Raw genomic sequence first — 17,957 nt, forward strand, 5'->3', positions numbered from 1 at the left:
CCTCGGCTGTCCCCAGCATTGTCCATGTACCTGTATGTAGGGATGAGCTCTCGGAATCGGAACCGTTCTGATTTTCACATCGTTATTCGGCCGTTCTGAGTAAAATTGTGATAATTGGAAGTTACACTGTTTTGGGTACCACATTCTGTTCTGCTGATTCGGAAATTGGCTTCGATAAGAATTTTCAGCAAACCCGGTGTTAGTTCAATGGCTAGGAAAGTGAAAATTAGCTTCTAAAAGAAGAATATTTGGCCCCATAGCGATGTCAACAAAATGGCTGCTGGGGATTCCCCAGAGGCCACAGTAAAGTGGCAGAATGAGCGGGTTTTCACATGAATGGGGGTCCAGGGGACTAGGGCACCCCCTGTCTTGGTCTCCTGAACCCATGATCTATGTGGAAACCGCTCATTCTGCCACTCTAACATGGTGTCCAGGGATTACCCAGCGGCCATTTTGTTGGTGTCACTGCTTAACGAAAACTCTTGTCACATTGCCAGCTAATACAATACAGATGCAGAGGTTGTCTATGGCCATTCTGCGCCAGGAGTTTGTTGGGTACACGGGACCTCCGTAGAGAATACTGGCATGGGATTATCCAAAGCTAAGTATTTCTGGTTAATTTAGAACAATAAAGGAGGGTGTTGTGTTTCTATTTCTTTTTGTAACTCATTGCAGAAATGGGTAAAGGGTTTGTCAGTATCCCCTATACGCATTACACCTGGGGAGGGGGTGGGCTTCCAGCGGTCCGCTTGTTAAAGGGGACTCCCAGATACCACCATGACTGACCCCCCCCCCCCCCCCCACCGGAGCATCAGCGGCCCCCACCTCCTCCTGGGGCACCGGAGGTGGGGAAGAGCCCCTTGTCCATGGATTGGACCATGTGGGATGGTATAGCTCAGGGTGCGAAGCCCCAGGCGGGCAGGGCTCCACATTCTGGCTATCCCAGCCTGCATCGGAGACAAGGGGTTAAAGAGGCACGGGAGGGGGAAGCGCACGCTGTCTGTTTTCATGAAATGTATACAATGTGTACACAACTCGAAATGCAGTACAGTGTGCCGCAGCAAAGTGTCAGTTTACAGTTTAAAACCATTGTTTTTTCCGGTGAAACTTTAAAAATCGATTTTCTGAAAAAAGACTATTCTCAATTTTTTCCCCTACTGTTCTCTGTAACATACGTGGCAAAATTGGTGAGGATAGCAGGTAAGAGGGGCTTTGCTAGTATCTGCAGGATTTGCTGCCATTGACTTCAATAGAAAATGCCTTCCGAACACAAAATTCTGAATTATTCTGCGGAACACCAAATTTTAACGACATCGGTATTCAACTGTTCTGATCCACCTGTGTGCAGCACCTCAGTTTGTACCAAGATCTCCCTCAACATCTACAAGATTGGCCAATTTTTTCTCCGGTCCCTTAGCCTCCAGCACTATTTCTGCTTGATTAATCACCCCCCCCCCAGCTTCCTCCCAACAGCTCTGCTTCCGTCTGTTCTTCCAGCACCCTATTAATAGGGAGGATAATGAAGGCACCTTGGAGTACTGTACCATCTGTGGGGGGCGGTGGATACAAAGGAATGTCATGTCAGGCCGGCTGTTTGGGGGGCACCAGGAATAATGTAGCCTTCCTTCCCTCTGTTCACCTAGTGAGCTGGGCTGGCCTTTGCCCCATTGTGTTCTGCTGAATGGGAGAATTGCTGGATAACGACACAATCTTGCCGGTGACGACACACGCATGGCTGACAGTCTGCAGGCATCGCATTGTCAGGGATTTTTACTTTAGTGTCAAGCTGCTGTATATTACATGCTGATAACAGCTGAAGGCTAATGTGTTTAATAAGGTGATTTTTTTTTTTTTTTTTTCCTAATAAGCACTCTTCACATTAGAAAAGGGTTTTGTAACCAAGGTTCCTTCTGTGAAGCTATGTACTCTCCTCGCGATGCAGGGAGATGAATACATCCGCGTCTCCCTGACGACGAGCGCTCCCCCCGATCATTGTTCCGGGCCGGTGGGTATGCACGACGGGGACGAACAAGACTTAGTGTTTGCGATACTTTGCACGGGAGTTGTCGGGGATCTTAAAGATCCAATCAGCTGCGATGGTCGTTATCGCCTCGTGACGTGATCGCACGCCTGGGCCCACGTTGAGAGATCACAGAAACGACCACTCATTGCTCGAATAAATCACTGGTCGTTGGGAAAATTGAGGTGGGTACGGCCTTGAGAGTCCTAACGCTTGGTACATACAATGCAGTTTCACATAACTAGAAGGGAGCAGCCCCAGTGACTGCTGGGAGCCCCGAGCTTAGACCTCGTTCACATCATGACGCGCAGATGGCCATGCGATCGGAATCCAACGCATATGATTGCACGCCATCTGCGCCATGCGCTGCTGATCCCATTCACTACAGTGAATGGGTCAGCGCTGCACTTGTGGGCAGAACGCATGCAGCAGTACGCAAGCGCATCATAGCGCATCGTACTGCTGCGGAGCACCTATGATGTAAACGTCAGGACTGTCTATGCCAGGCATGGGCAAACTTGGCCCTCCAGCTGTTAAGGAACTACAAATCCCACAATGCATTTGCCTTTGAGTCATGGCTGTGGCTGTCAGACTCCTGCAATGCATTGTGGGACTTGTAGTTCCTCAACAGCTGGAGGGCCAAGTTTGCCCATGCCTGGTCTATGCCCTTCTGCTGCTGTTGTGTGTCGCACATCATACACTCTTCCAAATGCGCACGGAAACGCATCATGATCTGAACGAGGCCTAAGGGCGCCCCAGCTACTACTTCACTCCTGATACAGGGGTCCATCCTTCAGATCAGGTGTTTTATGGCTACACTTGTTATGGGTGAGAAGATCATGATGGCCACACTTGTTCGAAGCTTGTAGCATGATGAACAGGCTGTGGGAGAGCGTTCCAAAGGAGAGGTGAAGCTCATGAGAAGTCCTGAATGGAGGAGTGAGAGGAGGTGACTAAGATAGAGGACAAGAGGGTCTCCTGGGAGGAGTGAATGTTCTGGGTAGGATGTTATCTGGTGATTGGTGAGGAAATGTAAGGAAACGTATGTAGAGCTTTGTATGATAGGATGAGAAGTTTAAACTGGATCCTTTTGGTAATAGGTAGCCAATGGAGAGACTTGCAGGGAGGGACTGGGAGGAGAGGTGGATGAGGCGGGCAGCAGAGGTCCGTATGGACTGGAGAAGTATCTGGTTTTTGGTAGACCGCTGAGTAGGGTGATTTGAGCAGTCAAGATGGGATATAATAAGAGAATGTACAAGAAGTTTAGTAGGCTCTTGGTATTGTTATAGGGGAGACAGGAGGTCATGTTATAGGGGAGACATGACCCTTATCCAATTATCTTTCTCTCCTTTAAGGGCCCGTTTCCACTAGTGCGGTGCGAATCGCTGGGATTCCACCGCTGACAAAATCGCATGCGGATGCGATTCCGCATGCGATTTTTGCCGCGATTTCGCATGCGATTTCGCATAGGCAGGCTATGAGCGATTTTAACCATGTCACTGCCTGGTTCAATTTGCATTAGTTTTCGTGCGAATTCGCACGCGAAATCGCGGCAAAAAACGCATGTGCGTTTTCCCTATTAAATACATAGCCTGCGAATCGCCTGCATTCCTCACGCAGGCGAATTCTGCAGGCCCTACCGTGCAGAAAAATCCTGCACAGAAAAACGCACCAAAAAACTGACAAGTGGAAACAGTCTCATCCACTTGTATTGGTTATGCGAATCCGCATGCAGACAACGCATGCGGATTCGCTCTAGTGGAAACGGGCCCTAAAAGTATTAAAAAGTAATTAGGAAAGTAACATCAAGAGTATTTTGAGGCCAGAAGGCATTTAGAGCTCAAATATATCAAAGTAAGCATCCAATTAATTTAGTTATCTGTTTTAGTTAAGGCAAAGGATGAGTATAGTAAAACTTTAGGGACAGGTGAGAATGTTGTCGTCTTTAACTGCATTGTCATTCCTATTTTTTTTTTTTATTTTTTTTTTTTTTTACTCTAAACCCAATTAAGAAATGAAACCAGCCGTCATGAGTTCCCTTTAAACCTTGTTTTGCAGTGAGTGTCGCGGCCCGCAGTGTTTTGTGTACTCTGAGTCACGATCGCTTCCGTGATTTATGCTCTCAGCAGAGGATCTGTGCCTAGGTGCATTAATCTAATTAGCTGTAATAATCCTGTACATGTCCATGCAGAGAACGGGCCACTGGGGAGGACGTTTATAGAGCTGAGAAGCTGGAGTGTAAGCGGCTGACAGCTAAGCGCAGTGAGAGGGGCTGTACAGCGTGTGCAGGGCTGTATAATGCAGAGGTCGCATCTCTTCCCATATTGTACTGTAGCTAAGGGACCCATACACTGGTCGCTTTCAGTCATCGATCGACGGCCAATTTGACCACTGTGATCGAATCGGCTAGGAATCGATGCAGCAGGAAGCATGATTGATCAATTTCGATCGATTTGCTGTATCGGACGGAAAATCTGGGTTGATCGGCTGCTGGCAGCAGATCGATGGCCCATAGCGTTGCATTGGATCGAGTGGTGCAATAATGCATTTGGAATGATTTTCAATAGATTTTGTTCTGAACTCTATTGGAAATCTGTTCCTAGTGTGTGGCACACATCAGATAGATTCCTGTCAGATTCGACCTGACAGGCGTCTGGCAGGAATCTATCTGATGGTTGAATCTGCTGCAAATCTATAAGTGTATGGCCAACCTTAGAAGAATCTTTTCTGTATTGGCCTCCTACTTGACCTGATGGCAAATGACCTCCAGCCCAGAATTCAATTGCTCAAAGCAGGTGGTTTTTGCTCTGTGAGTCTGTACGCCGGCACTTGGCTAAACCACTTGCTTCACCACTTTAGCCATGTGGTTCAGTGTCAGAGATTTCATCAGTGGTGGTGGATTGCAACATTTTGACCTAAAGTCTTTAAATGTGTAATATCCACGAACTGCAGCTTCTGGTGCTTGGGTGGAACCTCGAATCTCGCTGAGTAAAGGCAGCAAGATGTTGCCTAGTTTTTAGGGTCTTAACACATGGTTAATTCAGCACGGGGGGTTCTTATGGTGGGCTCAGTGGGGTGTGTTCCTATGAAAGCACCGTATGTAGAAATGGGCACACAATAACAGCAATAGAATATCTGTAGCTTTACCGATCTTCTGTTATCCACTATTGTAGAATATTGGTTATTTCACTAATATATTACTATGTCCTAACCTATTCTCACACAGAACCCTCCCTGTTGTCTCCCCCCCCGCACGTCTAACCGTTAAAGACGTGAGCAAGAATTGAACTTCATCCCAATCAGTAGCTGATACCTGGGGGCTCTGTATGGCTGATATTGTGGTGAAACCCCACCCACAGTGCGATGTCAGGACCATGGTCCTGACAGTTTCCTGTCCGTGAACCTCATTGCACTGTGGGAAATGACAGCGGTTTACAGCTGAGTCCAAATGATGCACTTTTTTATTACATAATTTTCACTGGAGTTCCTCATTAACATCACCTTGACACCTAACCCTTAAGACTAATTCCCCCCCCCCCCGCTTCCCCCCAAGTCTTAGCCAGTAAGGGCTACTTGCCTGCTATAAGGTGTCGCGGGCGCCCAAATTTCCCCTCAGTGCTGATATTTTCATAAACTTGCACCCATTACTGATGCGCTGTGACCAACTTTAACCGTATTCAACAGCGTTCTCAGTATAGGAGCAAAATTACTAGTGGCATACTGGCGCCCATATAGTTCAGCGCGGCTCAATTGCCGCGACAGTCAGTGGATACCTGAACTTGTCACATTCTATCCATTATAGTAAAGCTACATGCACACTAGATTAAATGTGATTGAACTCAGCTGAGAGTATCTAGTCTTTGTAGAGGAGAAGAAACCAAGCTGAGGAACATTGTCCGAGTTGCTGCCACAAAATCAGGGCGGGGCCTCAAATGTCACCTTTTAGGAAGCTTGAAGTGTGAAAACTCACTTAGTGGTATGAAACTCAGCATTTCCTCTTTGCGCTGAAAGATTTACATCATCATAAAATCTGCTACCACAAAAAAAAAAAAAAAAAAAAAAAATTGTAGCAGAACAGCATTCAAACTGAAAAAGCTCCTTGCCAAATACAAAGAGGTGATAATTATCTTTTGTTTACATTCCCTTGTCAGATACAGTTAGTAAACTGTACTGTGCTGAGAAGTGATCATTAGGTAGATTTTAATATATAAATACAGCATCTATGCATTAAAATTAAAATGCAATGGCAGCTTTCAGAGCAGGTAAACTGTACTTTGGGAATCAGTAATTTGTAGAAAGGCAATATTACTTGTGCACAAAAACAAATATGATAACTGTATGGGTAATAAAAAATAGAAAAACCATGTTTTTATAGAATGTTAAGCGTTTTAGCCCACTTTGAGGTTTGATTAAGGCTTGTTAGAGCGTTCCCGTTCCTCTGCCCATCCCATCATTCCTCCGCTGGCAGGTAAAGCTTTTGAAAGTCCCAAGTCTGAGGACTGGTGCATTTGCTACTGTGCATGTGTGAGTCCGGACTGAATGCATAATAGTGATTAACTTTTTTCAAAACTACTTGTGTAGTTCGAAGAGCTGTTTGGTCAAGTGGCTTTACTTGCCGACAGAGTAGGAACAGCAGGCCCCACAGGGCATTGGGATGATATATACCAGTCATGGCTAACCTTTGCACTCAAGCTGTGGTGGAACTACAAGTCCCATGAGGCACTGCAATACTCTGACAGCTCTAAGCATAACTCGGGGAGGCAGAAGCATGATGGGATTTGTAGTTTTGTCACAGCAAGGTTAGCCATCACTGCTATATACTTTCCAGAGCTCTCCCTCTCGGGTAAGCATTTAACCTGAAGTGCATTTTTTCGCTTCAGGATAGCTTTAACAGTGTTCTCTGCACACCAACCTGGAGCCTCTTGGTTTAGCGCCTTTTTGAACCCCTGTCACTACTCTGGTCTGAGAACTTTGCCAGCGGTGGACTTTCAGGCCTCAAAACGACATGAGGTCCAGGCTTCACAGCTGCAACTAGGCCTCAGTTAGTTACAGATCCAGGTCTGGACAGTGGCCAGGTAGGCATGGCAACTTTCACAAAAAGTGGCAAATGGGTTTGATGGGGGGAAAAAAATCTCAATTTACCACTCTGCTCCTCTGAAGCCAATGGTCCTCCTCCAAAGTCATCAATACAAAAAAGTGAAGGTCACAGATAAGTGCTGATCCCTTATGAAAGTAATGATCACGTACGCTGATTGCCTCTGTTATAAATAGGATAATCTGAAAAATGGCTTTATAGCCACTTTTAATAAATGAGCTCCCACCCCGGCCATTCCTGAACCTCCCAGATGTGCATGTCACTGTTAACCACACTACTATTCGCCCTACCTCTCAAGCCCGCTGTCTGGGTGTCACTCTGAACTCCGCACTCTCCTTCACTCCCCACATCCAAAACCTCACTAAGTCCTGCAACTTCCACCTCCGTAACATCTGTAAGATTCGCCCTTTCCTGACCTCTGCCACCACCAAACCCCTCATCCATGCCCTCATAATTTCCTGCCTTGACTACTGCAATGCCCTGCTGTCTGGTCTCCCTATGACCCGAATAGCCCCACTGCAGTCCATCATGAATGCAGCAGGCAGAATTATCCACTCCTCCCATCGCTCCACCACGGCGGCTCCCCTCCTAGAATCGCTCCACTGGCTTCCTATCCAGTCCAGAATCAGATTCAAGATACTGTCTGACCTACAAATCTGTCCACAAAACCTGTCCAACCTACATTTCCGATCTTACTCAGAAGTACATGCCTAGCCGCTCACTCTGCGCCTCCAATGAACTCTGCCTCACCGCCCCCCACATCACCCAATCCCATGCACGCCTCTAGGACTTCTCAAGAGCTGCTCCAATCCTATGGAACTTCCTACCTCCACCCATTAGGGCAGCCCCCTCCTTCAACATCTTCAAGAAGGCCCTTAAAACTCACATTTTCACTCTGGCCTACCACCTCTCATAAGTGCTCTAAACCCGCAGCTGAACTCTGGTCCCCCACCTTTCGTGCCCTTACCTCTCCCTCTAGATTGTAAGCCTTTGGGCAGGGTCCTCCTCCTTTTGTATCCTACCTGATCATGCACCTCCATTACTGTGAACCCATGCTATGCATCTGAGTGAACTAGACTTGCCTAATCTCCATGCTCCATCCAGTGACTGACTAAGCATTACCTTGTACTCATACTGTGCTGCCTGATCTGGTTTTCTTGTATTCCTGTATTGTCATATTGCTGTATGTCACCCCTAAATATTGTCTGTAACCTAGACTAATGCCCAGCGCTGCGTAATATGTTGGCGCTTTATAAATACAATAAATAAATGTATGCATGCAGCGCCTAATGTGCACCAGTCAGGTGGTCTGCTCCAAGCCACATGGATCGCTTTTTCTTCCTGTTCACTTTGGTAAAGCACGTCTGTTATTTCACCGTTTAGTGAAGACCAGTTATGTATTTTGCTCAGAACGGCCCGGGAAGTTAATTCCGGGCTTGGATGAGAGAAATCCTGCAGGAAATCTTGTCAGAACAGCTATATTTGGCAATGAGGGGTTTAGAGGTACATGCTGGATGACATATGGCACCTTTAAATTATTAACGTGTGATTTCTGCTGGTCCCACACACTGGAGCTGCTAGATAAGAGTATACTGTAATAATACCCCCTCCTGTGCCCTGTACTGGTGGATGTAAGTGCCTGTGACTGTCTGCCACTCATCCTGTCAGCTCATCCCCTCAGGTGACAATTGCCCTGACAGCACTGGAGAGGGGAACGTGGCTGCATTAGTGAGCCCCTTGTCAGAGCTGGATGACATGCTGCAGATACACCTTCATGTGATTGGGCATCTCCTGCTCAGGGCATGTCCCCTGGCGCACTGTCTGCTTTCCGGAGCTGCTTGGCATCTGCTCTTCAGACTGTTCTCTGGGGCTGTTTCCCTAACTTTCCCTGGCATGGCATTCTCTCCCCAGGGCTCATTTCCTTGCTTGTATGTCTGTACATTTCCCTTCCACCAACCAGGATGGCCTCTTATTTTAGTCTTAAAGTGAACCTTAAAGTGGAACTCTTGCACAGGACGTAAGGAGAACAGAGAAATGCACCCTGTATGTATTTAGGGAGTTTAGCCTCTCTAATTCCTCAGCATTTGTCTAATCACAAGTTGTAATTTGATCTCTCCCCTGGGTCACATGACTGCCTATGGCAGAGATGGCAGATAAGCTGATTTTAAAGCACAGGCTGATAACAATATGTCTGCTTCCATGAATCAGGAAGTAGAAACAGTGCAGATGTGTTTTTAGGATTTGTATCAGCTGTAACAAAGAAATGTTTTTTGTTTTGAAGGTTATTATGCTTTTCAGTATCTTTTAGAGCAGAGAGGACATTCTTAGTTCAGGTAATGGGAACCTGAAGTGAGAGGTATGTGGAGGCTAATATATTTTATTTTAAACAATGCCGGTTGCTTGACATTTCTGGTGATACATTTAAGCTGGCCATACGCTAGGCTGATTCCCCGCCGATCGACAGCAGATTCGATCACTGGGATGGAATCTGCTGTCACATCGTTCACGCTACACGCTAAATTTCGATCTATTTAGTCCCGAAATAGTACGATTGCCCGTGCGGGAAATTACAGTCGATCGCCCGCGGGTAGGGAGCGCGTCGCTAGTGGCGTTCGAGTGCCCGACGACCGACGCAATACATTACCTGCTCTGCCAGCGCGACTCCCCAGGTCTCCGCTGTCTTCTCTGGTCTGGTCTCCGCCATGCTTCACCTGCCTGTCCCGGCAGGAAGTTTAAACAGTAGAGGGTGCTCTGTTTAAACTTCCTCCAGACAGGAAGAAGTGAAGCATGCCGGACCCGGAGACCAGAGCGGAGAAGAAGACAGCGGAGACCTGGGGAGTCGCGCCGGCGGAGCAGGTAATGTATGCGGGGGGGGGGGGGGGGAGGGGGGGGAGCGGCTTCAGCACCACCACCACAGATTGTGAACGGTTTCATGCTGAAATCGATTCACAATCTGCTTGCAGTAAAGGCAGCCATACGATCCCTCTCTGATCAGATCCAATCAGAGAGGGATCTATCTGTTGGTCGATCTGATGGCAAATCGACCAGTGTATGGCTACCTTTAGCCATAGACCCTGAACAAGCATGTAGATCAGATTTATCTGACTGAAGTCTGACAAGATTAGCTGAATGCTTGTTTTAGGGGTGGTATTCACACACTACTGATGTCAGAATGATCAACAGGACTGCCAAGAAACGGGTATTGTTTGAAAGAAATGAATATGGCAGCCTCCATATCCCTCTCACGTCAGGTGTCCTTTAAGTAAAAATAAACTGATTAAATAAACCATTCTATCTATCCTTCTACTCCTAAAAATGACTTCACAGTATCCCACAGTTTTATATTTTGTGGATTTATTGTTTTATCTCTGCTCAATGATACAGTCTGTCCCATGTCTCAAGCTGCGTACTCGCCACTCGACAGGTCCAGCAACGTCTCCTTGACGATGGTCGCTAGCGACACCTCTTCCTGTCAGCAAGCTAAGCACGAGGTCACGCGACGTACACGGCGCGAACGAGACTTGCTGCGATCGTGGTACTTTACGTGGTGTCATCAGGGATGTTAAAGATCTGCCGCCTCGGTCTTTTGTCATCGCGTAACACTAAGCGACGTTCGCAATCATGCGTCTGTACACACCTTGCGACGTTGTGAATCACTGGTCGGGAAAATCACCAGGTGGGTACAAAGCTTCAGAGAGCTAACATACATATATATATATATATATATATATATATATATATATATATATATATATATATATATATATATATATATATATATATATATATATATATATATATATATATATATATATATATATATATATATATATATATATATATATATATATATATATATATATATATATATATATATATATATATATATATATATATATATATATATATATATATATGTGTGGTCCTGTCCCTGGTTCTGTGTCTGAGCCTTCCCCTCATTGGATGGCCTCTCCTCTTCAGGACCTGTCCCTGGGTTCTGTGTCTGAGCCTTCCCCTCATTGGATGACCTCTCCTCTTCAGGACGTGTCCCCGGGTTCTGTCTGAGCCTTCCCCTCATTGGATGACCTCTCCTCTTCAGGACGTGTCCCCGGGTTCTGTCTGAGCCTTCCCCTCATTGGATGGCCTCTCCTCTTCAGGACCTGTCCCCAGGTTCTGTGTCTGAGCCTTCCCCTCATTGGATGACCTCTCCTCTTCAGGACTGTCCCCAGGTTCTGTCTGAGCCTTCCCCTCATTGGATGACCTCTCCTCTTCCGGACGTGTCCCCGGGTTCTGGGTCTGAGCCTTCCCCTCATTGGATGACCTCTCCTCTTCAGGACGTGTCCCCAGGTTCTGTCTGAGCCTTCCCCTCATTGGATGACCTCTCCTCTTCCGGACGTGTCCCCGGGTTCTGTCTGAGCCTTCCCTTCATTGGATGACCTCTCCTCTCCTTAGGACATGTCCCCGGGTTCTGTCTGAGCCTTCCCCTCATTGGATGTCCTCTCCTCTTCAGGACGTGTCCCTGGGTTCTGTGTCTGAGCCTTCCCCTCATTGGATGGCCTCTACTCTTCAGGACGTGTACCCGGGTTCTGTGTCTGAGCCTTCCCCTCATTGGATGGCCTCTCCTCTTCAGGACGTGTACCCTGGTTCTGTGTCTGAGCCTTCCCCTCATTGGATGGCATCTCCTCTTCAGGACGTGTACCCGGGTTCTGTGTCTGAGCCTTCCCCTCATTGGATGACCTCTCCTCTTCCGGACGTGTCCCCGGGTTCTGTCTGAGCCTTCCCTTCATTGGATGACCTCTCCTCTCCTTAGGACATGTCCCCGGGTTCTGTCTGAGCCTTCCCCTCATTGGATGTCCTCTCCTCTTCAGGACGTGTCCCTGGGTTCTGTGTCTGAGCCTTCCCCTCATTGGATGGCCTCTACTCTTCAGGACGTGTACCCGGGTTCTGTGTCTGAGCCTTCCCCTCATTGGATGGCCTCTCCTCTTCAGGACGTGTACCCTGGTTCTGTGTCTGAGCCTTCCCCTCATTGGATGGCATCTCCTCTTCAGGACGTGTACCCGGGTTCTGTGTCTGAGCCTTCCCCTCATTGGATGGCCTCTCCTCTTCAGGACGTGTACCCTGGTTCTGTGTCTGAGCCTTCCCCTTATTGGATGGCATCTCCTCTTTAGGACATGTCTCCGGGTTCTGTGTCTGATCCTTCCCCTCATTGGATGGCCTCTCCTCTTCAGGACGTGTCCCCTGGCCCCCCTTGTCTGAGTTTCATTCTCCACTCTTCGCACAGCATGGAAATGATCAAGAGTGGCATTTAACATCCATATAACACAACAATATCGTCTGCATTGTCGCAGCTCTCCTCTGCCAGCGACCACATGCTGAGAATTCCGTGACTAGCGAGCCCTTACATGAGAGAGTCTCAAGCACAGCAAATGCGATGTTCAACTCAAAGCAAAGACAGACAGTAACTGAGCTGCTAATCCGGGGCTGAACAAATCCTGAGAGCTGGCTTGCTAATGTCCTTGAAGCTCTAGTTTTTTTTTGTACTGCGTGTTGTAATATGTGGAATATATCATCGTAATTTGCAATGCATCATTTTTGTTTTGTGTATTTTACACATTATTTTTGTACATTCCTTTTTTATTATTGCATGGTTTGGCAGTGCTGACTTAATGAATGGACTGTGCCGGTGTTCCAACATTTTAGCATACCCGACAAAATAGCATACAAATGCTACTGAGCATGTGCAAAGTCATGCAGGTCATACATTAACCCCATAATGCCCATCAGCAGCATTAACCTTTGCAACCCCAGTTAGCTGCCTGGGTGCTGATGTGCAATCTCCACTATCCAAGTGGACATAGAGTTAGGATAAAAAGTTGTTGTCCGAGCGAAGCGAGGACCGAGCCCGCAGCCCAGCGAGCGGGCAAGGAGACACTGATTCTACTAAAAAGTGGTATATCACTTTAAATGTATGCTGTTGAACACCGGTACTCGTTTACGAAAACGCCGCTTTGTGATCCCAGTTATTTCCCAACGCTTATGTTACACATATGATGAACTAACTCCACAGTGCGATAGGGGCGGGTAGAGGCTGGGTGTTTATTGAGGGTCAAACAATCTTAACAATCTGGAATGAGATGGAGGGCATTCTTTCATTAGGGCAGGGTCAGTGTAACTACATAAAATCATACATAACACATCATATTGCTCAGAAATAACATCAGTGCAAATACAGTGCAGGATATCACATATAACAGCATTCTGCATAACATGTGCTCACTATGCCTGCCACATGCAATGTCCTAAAATCACTGAACTGGGTATCAGGGAAGCTGTCCTGAGTCTATACTGTTCTCACCTCTTTCCCTAGCATATGAGAGATCATAAACTGTCTATCAAGTAAAGGTTAGCAAAACTATAACTTAGAAGATGGAGGGCATTCTTTCATTAGGGCAGGGTCAGTGTAACTACATAAAATCTCCCCACCAACCTAGAATGTACAAGTGGTTCCCCCTCAGAGGAAGTGCTACAGCTATGGAAAACTTGTGTGTCCTCTCTACAGAATTCCAGGGTTTCAAATCTGGATCTTTTATCATTATTTCAATATATGAAACTGACAGTAAAACATATTAGTCTGTTTATTTTAGGGGGTGCCTGTTTTATACATACTTTACACTTAGGCGATCCTGGAAGCAGAGGGTTGCTTTCAGGATCGCTTACCGCCACGCTTCTGTGTCTACCTGCGGGGGTCAAAAACTCTTGGTGGGAACAAAGTGGTGCCAAAGGTAGCCAAAAAGCTTTTCTGCTCGCTCGTAGAAGACAGGCCCTTAGGGCCCTTTTCCACTAGCAATCGCTAGCGTTCACGCTGAACGCTAGCGATTGCTGAATCGCAATTACCGGCGATTCCCCAACGTTCGCGGACGCGATTTTGCTATGCTATGCACTGCATAGCAAAATCGCGGCAAATATCGCTCCGCCGCGCGTTCGCGTTCCCGGCAAAAACGAATCGCGGTAGTGGAAATGACCTACCGCGATTCCTGTTTAAAAGCAAACCGTAGCGATTGTACAATCGCTAGCGGTTTGCGTTTTTGCGATTCAGCCAGCGCTGGTGGAAAAGGGCCCTTATTGGGCACAGCTGGAGAAAGCCAGAGAACAAGGGTGGTTCCTCATGCATTTTTCTCCAATTGCTGGGAGTGGAGCTGGATTCTAAAAATATCTTACTCTGGCACCTAGATTGGGCCTCACTGGGGGGAGGAGGCGCCCCAAGATGTAATATGTGGAAGTGGAAATGTCAACCGGATAAAACCTTAAATTCTAACCTCCTAATAAGGGGGTAGCCCAAATAAAATGATACATTTTTAATAGAAGCCAGAATCTTGAATGATAATGCGTTTCCTGGGTCGCAGTCTGCTTCCTCAGAACAAATAATATAATACTAGCATTTTGCAAGCAGGGAGCGCCTATTCCCTCCCAGTGATACACAATACCAGCCCCTCAGCACGTGGTATTGGGTATCACTGGGCTGCTGGTGTGTCTGTCTCTTTGGTACCGCACTCTCTAGGTTTGGCCACCTGGCTCCTCCAATCTATATGAATTTTATGGAAGGGACATGAGATGAGGAACAGTGAATTCACTGCAAAGTACAGCAGAAAACCTGTCTTCATTACATAAATGTGGAGTATGGATCATAAAAGGAGTTCGATTTTTTTGTTGGATTTTTTTCTACGGTCTTCCTTATTTTCTGTCTGCAGAACCCTCGTGGCTAAAATATGAATCCTTGTAGTCCTTTGAGCTGGAAATGAAGGACAGTAATAATAATAAAAAAAAATCTAACATGTACCCACTCAAAATATGTTCCTGTAGCTGTTCTCTCTGTCACTTCCTGTCAGTGTAGTAAGTGGAAGTTCTCTTGAATGAGCCGCACGGTGGCGAAGTCTCGCACAATTTTAAGCGAGATCATCCTGCAGCAGGACGCACCGCACCATGTCCTCTTCCATATTACCCTGCAGCTTAGATCGCCGTGACTGTAAGATGCCTAGCGCCACCCCCCGCTAAGTGTCCTGCTGGACAGAAAGTACGTACCTGGATTACCATTGCTCTGCACATGCGCACCGCTACCATGATCGATCGTTTACACGTACCGCGTTGCCATAGGCTTGCATTGCTGCATAATCCGTGCAATAGGTACGTATCATGTGGCAACGCACTGCAGAAATTGCAGTGGACTTGCGGTGATTTTGCTACTTCCATCGCACTCGCACCACATCGCGTCCCAATAGTATAAGTCTCCATAGACTTGCATTGGCCTTACAACGAGCTTACGGCTGGGGAGAGTATGCGCTGCGTGAAAGCAGCCTAAGTGATTAGCACAGTATAGTTGAAGCGCTTACGTACTAGGTTTCAGTTTTGGCAAGGACACCATCTGTCCCCAGTCTCTGTAAACTCCAGTACAAACACAAGAGAAAAAACATCCGAAAACCGCACTGGTGGGTTGCAGAATGGTCGTTGATTGTGTTGGGAAGTAGTGGTGTTAGCTACTTGTAATCAAAATTTAAATTAGTGTAGATCTCACTGCCCGCGGCAGGGGGGGGGGTTAACTTACCTAAGTCACCACCTATAGCCGATGCATTCCACGTAACGCCACTACTTCCTCCTTCCGGGTTTAAAGGAGGAAGGAGTGGAGTTACTTGGACCGCAAGTAGAACACATTGGCCTCAATTCACTAAGATCATGCTAAAGATAATAAGGCAAGAGAAAACTTACCTCCACACATGAGAGAGTTATCTTACCTCTTCATTCCTTAAGTTACCTCCTCTGTAGTTAATTTACCTCCTCTGTAGTTATTTTCACACGCAGTTAATTAACAGCTTGTCTTTAACTCTGGAGTTATTTTAAGGATTGGAGAGTTAATTTAAAGACAGAAGAGTTAACTTTAGGCTTGCCTGAGGTAAGATGTTTCCTGAATACTACATGCCTTATCACCATGGTAACAACTCTAGAAGAGTTATTAAAGACAGGAGATACGTTTAGTGAATTGAGGCCAATCTATAGGCGATGGCATAAGTAAGATAACCACTTTTCTGCCGTGGGCAGTGCTATCTAATTTAAATTTTGAAAAACTGGTAGCTACGCACTCGCAGCTTCTCGAAGCTAACATCACTATTAGGAAGAGTAGACTGACTATGGTAAGGATTAGATTGTCAGAGTGCTGCACAGAATGTATGCACTCTATAGAAGTGCATAATAGCAATAATAATAGGCCTACTAATCTGAATAAAATCCCAAAGGATGTTTTAACCCTTTCTCACCATCTGAAACTGCACTTTTTGTTGGCAGGAGTTAATATTGGTCCTCTTTCCCTGTGTCATTACTGCAGCAGACCTGGCAGGAGAGAAGCCCAGCGACTGCCAACAGCCGAGAATAAACCTTTGTAAATTCTAATTTTAGACTCCCAGTAGGGGGGATCTCTCAGATCTGTGGCACGGCACACGCCGCAGACCTGGAGCAGTGTGTGACACATTTACCGCAGCACAGCAGCTCGAGTCGTCATTCCACTTCCCCGCCGCTCGCTGCGACAATAAGAATCAGCCCCCCACCGTCTCGTACAGGTGCGACTTTTCCTGTTGCAAATCGGCTCGCGGATTAGTCCCCAGTAAATAGCAGGCATGGTGGCTGGCGAGGTACAGAAAAAACATTGTATAGACTTTCCTGCATACATCGTGGCTTGAATTGTTTCAGAAACCTGTCTGGTTATGGCGCAGTTTCGCTATTGCCACCTAACGCCAATGCTTTGCTCACAACACTGGCTACCCATAAAATGGAGACTCCTCTTTAAAATTGGCATGCTAACGTTTAATCCCTACACAACCTAGGCCCCCGGATACCTGAGGGGTTTTTAAAACTGTCACACCTTCCTCAACCTCGGATCAACTGGATCTGATAACTTGAGAGTCCAATTAAAGTGGATCTGAGATAAACTTTCACTCATTGCATAGTGGTGATCCTTTCATATTATAGGGCATTCCTCGAGCCAAATACGTTTTTGTTTTTAATACTTTAATTCCCTACAAACTAAATAAGCCTCGCCCACAGCTTTCCAGTGCCTTGGCACTCTGAGAGCCATATAGCAAGGGCTTATGGGAGCTCAGTCTGGGCAGGAGGAGGAGGAGGTGTTGTTAGCCAGAGATTTCAGAGGGGAGGAGAGGAGTTTTCACAGGCTGAGGGGTGGAGATGCAGAGCAGCTTGCCTGTGTAATGATGACAAGCAGAACATGGCTACTCTCATTGTATCACCGGAAGAAATAATCCTATACTGTTGAAGCTGTTTGCAATTAGATTTGCTGTGCAAACTATCTCAACTTTAGATAAGATATATAAATAAGTTATTTGTTATAGTTTTTCATCTCGGATCCGCTTTAAAAACCTTTGGAGCCAGAGCCTTCTGTCATGCTGCCCCTACCTTCTGGAATGCCTTGCCACACCCAATCAAGACAGCTCCAACTCTGGAGGCGTTTAAATCAAAACTGAAAAGCCACCTGTTTAGTCTGGAATCTATGATCACATAACTTGTTTCTTTTTCCCTGTAACTTATCACTATGTACTGATCGGAGACAAACTTATGTGCTTTGGGTTCTTATGCCTGGCACATACACAATACAATTCTTTGTCAGATTGACTGTCGAATCGATTTGTTTCTGACAGGTCAGATCTTATTTTCCAATTGTTTGTTTGTTTTTTTCTGATCAATTTTCTGATAACTTTTATAGAAAATCGATAAGAAAAACTATTGGAAATCAGATTGGTCCAGTGAGAAATAATCGATTTGACCGCCAATCTGATGGAAAAT

General features: G+C 46.4%; 1 protein-coding gene across 1 annotated transcript in view; it reads left to right on the forward strand.

Annotated features, from left to right (window-relative positions):
- The window catches only part of LOC137526177 (unconventional myosin-X-like), a 201,546-nt gene that overhangs the window by 44,086 nt on the left and 139,503 nt on the right, over positions 1-17,957 (forward strand). The gene's annotated exons all lie outside the window — the stretch shown is intronic.

This window comes from Hyperolius riggenbachi, chromosome 7 (genome assembly GCF_040937935.1).
Source record: "Hyperolius riggenbachi isolate aHypRig1 chromosome 7, aHypRig1.pri, whole genome shotgun sequence".
In the NCBI taxonomy this organism is placed as follows: Eukaryota; Metazoa; Chordata; class Amphibia; order Anura; family Hyperoliidae; genus Hyperolius; species Hyperolius riggenbachi.